Raw genomic sequence first — 7,920 nt, 5'->3', positions numbered from 1 at the left:
GAAAGGAAGAGAGGGGGAGAAGGGAAGAAGGGAGAGATGAAGGAATTGAGGAAGAGAGAGGCAGGTAAGACAGAGAGATGAAGAGAAGAAAGGAGGAAGGAAAGAGAGAAAAGAAAAATAAGGAACACAAAATATTGCTACTGAAACAAGAAAATAGGTCAGAGTGAGGTCCATAACGCTTTACACAAAGCCTTACAAAGTAAGCATATGGAGGAGGAAATGTTTGAAAAGAGGAAGGCTAGACAAACCTTCTTCCCCCCACCTCCTGCATTGCCACCAGTAGCCAACTCATTCCAGCCACTGGTGCAGGAACATGGGCTGTCTGGAGTATCTGTGGGTGACCTATGGCTCATTAGAACACTAAAGTACACATCAATGGGTAGATATTGAAGATGCTAATGAGATGTGCAATGCATGAAGTCTATGGTAGTACATGAAACAGAGAGCATACGTGGAAAAGCCCTACTATGCAAATGTGCCCCCCACCAAGCCCTGATTCTTTGTAGGCCACTACCATTTCAGCTATTAAGTTTTTTCAGTTCTGGCCCACATCCTCCCTTGGAAAGGGATTCTTTCTTAATAAATTCTCTTACTTTGCTTGTTCCTACCCATGTAGCTTTGTCCAGTCTGTTTGTTTGTTTGTTTGTTTGTTTATACTGGGACACAAGAACCTGTACCCACCTCTGGAAGTTCTCGCCAAATCCTAGTATCAGCTGATGTCACTGTTTAATAACAGAAGCACTATTTAATGACACGTACAATTCATCAGGCACTCATTGACCACTAACTGAGAAATACTATCCCACAAGATCTAGCTCCAGCTGTCTCTGCTTTATCTCTTTGCAGAAGTTAAATTCTAGGCAAGCAGGCTACTGCCCACCCCTTGAGGACTTCACCCTTTCCCTTACTTTTCTTTCTTCATGCTACTGGCCATCAAACATTTCCAGTTTCCTCACAGCTTGAGTAAATTCTTCTACATAAAAATCTGTGTGATGATACCAACCAGCAACAGGAGCTTCCATTCCTTTGTGGCACTGAGTTGTTTTTTATTGCACCTCTTTTATGTTGTTTAACACATTCTACACTGAAGCAGAGTTATTTTATTTTTTATATTTTGTTATTTTTATTTATATTTGAGTGTATTGCCTGCATGTATGTAAGTATACCCATGTTGTGCAATGCCTGAGGAGGTCAGAAGAGGGTGTCAGATCCTCTGGCACTGGAGTTAAAGACAGTTGTTAGCCACCTTGTGGGTGATGCAAATAAAAGCTGGGTCCTCTGCAAGAGCAGTCAGTGCTCTTAACTGCTGAGGCATCTCTCCATGCCCTATTTTAAGTCCTGATGCTTCATTCCGGATTCTCATGTTTTGATGAGTTCTGGACCAGAGAGAAAGATTTGGGCATCAGAAGATCTGGTCTTTAGGTTCATCAATGAGTCCCAGTTGGGATGAGACTGTGAAGGCAGCAGAAACAGAACCCCCAAAATGTCAGTATGAACAGGCAAAGACCTGCTCAGAAAGAAATGCTTAGAAGAATTAAAACGGATACAGGAGAAAAATTCAGAGAGAATTGGACCTTACAGAAGCCAAGGGTTTCAAGAAAGATTTTCAAAGGAAGAAATTGTCAGCAATAATTTACTTGATGATGATGATGGAGTGAAATGATAGGAGAATAATTCGATTGATGATGTTGATGGAGTGAAATGATAGGACAGAGTTTGGGCTTGTGACGCTGCTTCCATTCAGCTCTTTCATGGTTCTGATGATGCTGAGTCATCTAGCCTGTATTTCGCTTTCAAAAATAATATATTTTGGGTTGTGAAAGTAGGAGAGATAGATATAGAACAGCTAGAGCTTTCTTTAGAGATAGGAAGGGCTTAAATTTGTTGAAAGCGAATCATAAAAGGGCAGACGGAAAGAAACGGAAGATAGGGAATGCTTGTGATATTTGATAGAGTAAGAGCTGCCTTAGTCCTGAGTGACTACAAATTCTCTCTCTCTCTCTCTCTCTCTCTCTCTCTCTCTCTCTCTCTCTCTCTCTCTCTCCTGGGGATAACACACCCAGGATCCCACACATGTTAGCAAGTGCTCTGCTATTGCCCTCCATCTGCAGGTGATCGGCGGCAATTCTTATCTTCCATTGTGACAGCAAGCAATAAGAACGTGGGTACGAATAAAGATGAATTAGTTGTGACTACAAGTTACCACTAGAGTGTTGAGGGGCCAGGAAGGCTCAGAGGTTAGGAGCACTGGCTGCTCTTGTAGAGGACCCAGGTTCTGTTCCTGGCACCCACATGGTGGCTCACAACCACCTGTAACTACAATTATAGGGGATCTGATGTCCTCTTCTGGCCTCTGTGAGTACTGCACACATGGTACACTTTCATATGTGCAGGCAAAACATTCATACACAGAAAACAAAAATAAAAATATTTCTAAAAAGAGAAAATTGAGGGAACTTTTGTCACTTTACCTTGGTTGCCCTTGTGAATAATACCAATTAACATGTGCTTACTGGGTTTTTTTAAAGTTACTTTCATTTTTTAATAGATAAAAAAGGTTTATTTTGTCTAAAGTATTTATTATTTGTCAGGTCATATTAAGCACTTGGTACAGATTTTTCTCAATGACTTTTTAGAGGGCAATGCTATTGTTATCTCACATATGAGAACGAAGAGGCTTAGAGAGGTAAAGTAATTTTCCCCAAATCACTTCTTCTGGAAGCAGAGGAGCTGAGAATCCAATCCATGCCTATTTGATTCCTGAGCCACACCATGAACAGTCACATCACAAGTACAAGAATTTTAAGTAAAATTGGTTTGGGTAAACTTGAATATTCTGGAAGAATTGAAGAAAGCATTGTCATTCTAGACATAGCAGACTCCCAGGTAGCAGTTCAGATTCTGCTGAGTTTTACAGTCCAAGAATCTGTAATTGGCTCCTGGCTACAGAGTTTCAGGATCTCTTCTTGTAATCTGTCAGAAAATTCTGCAGAATGAACCAGATGGGAGGATGTTTGGCCAGTGATTCAGTGGCACAGCAAGGCAGTGTGCCTTTATGGACACAGGCTGATGGGGAAGACAGTGAATCAAGAACAGTACTGATCAGCCCAGAGAAGTGAGAGGCCATGAACCACCCTGTACTGGCAAAGATGTATTGATACGTAAGAGTGAAACCTGATGTGGTGAGATTCTTTTAGCAAAACCCAGATGTGGCTGGATTCTCTTAGAATCTCAATACTCCAGAGTTGGAGGAAAGAAGATCAGATCATCCTTGACTACAGGGTGAGTGTGAAGCTAACCTGGGCTACATGAGATTCTGGTTAAAAAAAAAAGGAAAGAAAGTAGGGAGGAAGGGAGGGAGGAAGGGAGGGAGGGAGAAAGGAAGGAAGGAACAAAGGGAGGGGGAAGGAGGGAGGGAGGGAAGGAAGGAAGGAGGGAAGGAGGGAGGGGAGGAAGGAAGGAGGGAAGGAAAGAAGGAAGGAAGGAAGGAAGCAAGGAAGGAAGGAAGGAAGGAAGGAAGGAAGGAAGGAAGGAAGGAAGGAAGGAAGGAAGGGAGGGAGGGAAGGCCCAGGCTGGGTCACAGTGAACAGTGGGAATCACAGGTAAACTTGTACCACCTAGTCTTGGTGCTGATGGAAACATCAAGCAAGGAGTTTGCGGTGATGCCCCTTTGTTCCTCGGTAGAGTCCTGTAGTAATTTGAATGAGAAATGTCCCTCATAGGCTCAAGTATTTGACTACTTGGTCCTCAGTTTGAGGGAGATCCTGGAACCCTTACAAGGTGTGGCCTTGCTACTGAAAGCATGTCATTGGAGGTGGGCTTTGAAAGTTTATAGCCTTGCCCCACTTTCATGTTTACTATCAGAGATGTGAGCTCTCAGCTTCCTGCTCCTGCTGCCATACCTCCTGCACTTATCCCTCTGGACCCATAAACCAGAATAAACTCTTCCTTTTAAGTTGCCCTTTGTCATGGTGCTTTATCACAGCAATAGAAAAATAACTAATGCAACTTCTAAGTAGGACTAGGTTGAGGACAGATAGCAAATGTCATGTAACATTTCACTCATCTTGGCATTTGAGTGATCCCTAATTCATAGGGTTGTAGTGAGAATTAAGTGTGTGTGTGTGTGTGTGTGTGTGTGTGTGTGTGTGTGTGTGTGTGTGAAAATGTACTCCATTCATAGAAAGCCCAACTGAAGAGCTTTCTGTTCTCATCACTATTCTAACCAATAGTGTCGGTCTTAGTGTTAGTATTGTGCCCTCTTGCATCAATAGATATGAAAAGTATCAAAATTGTTTAGTTTCTACTTATCAAGTATATATGATAAACTTCAGAAAATAACACTAAAGGGATATACAGAATAACTTTCTCAAATGTTTCCATAGCCTAATCCCCAGTGTATGAATGTTATGTTCTCAGATGTGATTAAAGATTTCCAAGATGGGAAGATGATTTAGCTGAGCCAATATAATCACAAAGGCTCTGAACGAGGAAGGCAAGAAGTTCGAAGCCCCAAGAAGAGCTCTGATAGCAGAAGCAGAGGCTGAAGCGGTATGCTTTGAGGGTGGATGAAGGGGATGTGGCCTGCCTCTGAAGATTGCAAAGCATAAAAATAGAGTCTCCCTGGAGCCATTGGAAGGACCCAGCTCTGCTGGCATTTTGTTTTTAGTCCTGTAACACTCACATCAGCCTCCCGGCCTGGAGAACTCTAAGATAATTAGTGTTTTCAGCCCTTAAGATCCTGTTAATTTGCTAAAGCAGCGGAAGAAAACTAATGGGCCAGGGTGAAGTGCATGGAATTACACTGCATTTCAACTGAGGTGTGTGTGATCATTAATTTCAGATCTCTCCTCACACCCAGAGCTAAGAAGTGTTAATGGAGGAGGAAGAAGACTGGTGCAGAATCTTCTAAGACTAAAGGAACTGTGATATAATAGTAATTGTCAACCTGTCTAGATCTAGAATCAGTTAAGAGACTTATTGTGGGTGGGTCTGTAAGAATATTTTTCAAAAGAGTAATTGAGGAGTGGGAAGATCCTTCCTCAGGGTAAGAGACACCTTCTAGTCACAGCCCAGATATAAGGAGATCCAAGGGATCCAAGAAAAGGCTGTTGCCCTTTGCCTGCTTGCCTTCACCTCTTGCTGGTGAGGACATCTCTAAACTCTATTGCTACTGCTGCCATCCTTTGAGGACATCAGAATCCAGCTTCTTTGGCTTCCCAGTGTGGACAGGCAACCACTGGCTCTGTAGGAATCCTTAAGGACTTCAGCACCAGATTGGGACTGCTGAGGCATCCAGCCTCATGGACTGAGAAGCGATTGAATTCCCAGCCCTCACAAGTGTGAGAACAGCCATTGTTGGACTGTCCAGACCATATTGTGTATGCCACTCTAATAAATCTCCTGTATTAGTTACCTTTCTATTGCTGTCATAAAATACCATGATGAAGGCAACTCATAGAAGGAAGCTTTATTTGACTTATGGGTCCAGAAGGCTAAGAGTCCATCATGGCAGAGGAGGCATGGCAGGAGGCAATTGGAACAGAAAGCTGAGACCTCACATCTTCACGCATGCACAGGAAGAAGAGAGGGCAAAACTGGAAATGGGGCAAGGCTTTGAGTTCTCAGAGCCCAGACCCAGGGACATGTTGCCTCCAGAAAGAGCAAACCTCCTAAACCTCTGCAAACAGTACAGCCAACTGGGGCCAAGAATTCAAATGCTTGGAGCCTGTGGGATCATTCTCATTCAAACCACTGCATTTCTTTTTAACATATGTTCATCCTATCAATTCTGCTCATATACAGAACCCTAACACAAATTATAGTACCAGAAGTGGGTCATTGTTGTCATAAACCCAGGCATGCGGTTCTTAGGCCTTTGGAACTGGTTTGTAGGAGGAATGTGGAAGACTTCAAAACTTTGAGCTAGAAAGCCCTAGAATGCTGTGAGCAGCCATTGTGGGAGTCTAGAAGACCAGAGGTGGAGAAAAATGCAGAATGTGGAGGCCCTCTTGTTGATTTTTAAACTACACTAAGCTGGAGAATGGACAGATGACTCAGTCAGTAAAGTGCTTTCCACACAGGCATGAGGAACTAAGTTTGGTCATCAGCACCCACATAAATATCCAGGAGCAGCATTCATAGGTGGTATTCCCAGTGGTGGGGCAATGAAGACAGGAGGATCCCCGGGGCTCGCTGAGCAGTCTTGCTGAATTGATGAGCTTCGGGTTCAGTAAGAGACCCTAACTCCAAAACAAAGGTGAAAAGCAATGGAGGAAGAGACCCAACATCAACATCTCGCCCACACACGGACACACACACCCAAATGCATACACATGCATACCCCCCATACACACACACACACACATGCACATACACACAAAACTATAATCTTTTTGAGAGTAAGGCAATTTTATACTTTGTATAGTCTGATTAAATTGAGCTTTTTTTGGATAAACCCAATGAGGATATAAATGTTAGCCACAATACTGAATATCTTTATTCTATAATATCCTGAAACCCCATCTGTGATTTAATTCAGCCCAGTTTTGAGGCCAAACCCGCCCATCCTCTTCTCAGTAGCCAGGATATTTTTTGTCATATCTTATCACATTTTAGAAGGACATAATTAGATTTATTTTAGTCTAGCAGATTTTACTTCCACCAAACTGAGAACAGTTCATAATAATTACCAATGTGATAATCATCAATGATAATTTTTACATGAGACAAAAATATTTCTAAAATATATAGGTCACAACACACCCTTTCAGCATAAGCAAAGTCTCAAGAGAGAATTACATACTTTGGCCAGCATAGATGGTGATTATCCCCCCAGAGCACGATTCCTTTCATTATCTCTGCTCAAAGGTAGTCTTTTTATTGAATTTATGCATATTCCCTACAGAACATGTTAATTGTCTTTATATTCCTTTCCCACTGGCACCCTCCCAATAGCCCCTGACTGGATTTCATGTAGGCAATACACTCATACACATCAAATAAAAATAATTTTTAAAAAGTAGTTTTAATTTGCATTTCCCTAATTACTAAGGATGTCAAACACTTCTTAAGGTGTTTCTTAGCCATATTTATTTCTTCTTTTGAGAAGTGTCTGTTCAGATCCGTAGCCTATCTTTTATTATAGTCATTTGTTTGTTTTCCTGATTCTTTGTTTTTGAGTTCTTTATATATTCTGGATGTTAAACCTCTGTCAGATGTGTTGCTGGTGAAGATTTCCTCCCACTCTGTGAGTTTTCCCTTTACTTCCTTGGTTGTTTCCTCTGCTGTACAGAAACTTTTTAGTTTAATGAGGTCCCATTTATTGATTGTTGGCCTTAATTCCTGAGCAACTGATATCCTGTTTAGAAAGTCTCAAAGGTAGTCTTATAAGAGAGTTCCTTTTTGAGGATACCAAGGTGATGTGAGGCAGTTGTTAGAACTGACTCAGAACATTACACACAGCTTGATCAGTTTCTGAATGAGTCAGCATGTGGATACCTTATAAAGCAAAAATCACATTGTCTCCTTATCTGATTGTCCACTGTGTTGAATACAATGACTTGCTCACTCTAAGAGCTTAATCAGTGCTGCTGACTAATTTATTAGAGTCAGAAATATCTGTTTAACTCTATCATACCCAATTCAGTTTTATTCTATAAATGACTAAGGAAAACATCTCTGTAATAGTCTTGAGAAGGAATGTATAAAGAAATATAATTTTCCAGGCTTGCAAGATGGTCCAGTGGGTAAAGGCACTTGCCACCCAAAGATGCAAGCCTGAAGACCTGAGTTCAATCCCTGGAAGTCATGTAAAGGTGGAAGGAGAGAACCAACTCCCCAAAGTTGCCTTACAGAGAGAGAGAGAGAGAGAGAGAGAGAGAGAGGCATACTCACAGAGAGACACACACGGTAAAATGC

This window comes from Nannospalax galili, unplaced genomic scaffold, assembly GCF_000622305.1.
Source record: "Nannospalax galili isolate Female #2095 unplaced genomic scaffold, S.galili_v1.0 scaffold543, whole genome shotgun sequence".
Classification (NCBI taxonomy): Eukaryota; Metazoa; Chordata; class Mammalia; order Rodentia; family Spalacidae; genus Nannospalax; species Nannospalax galili.
This window is presented reverse-complemented; position numbering follows the sequence as displayed.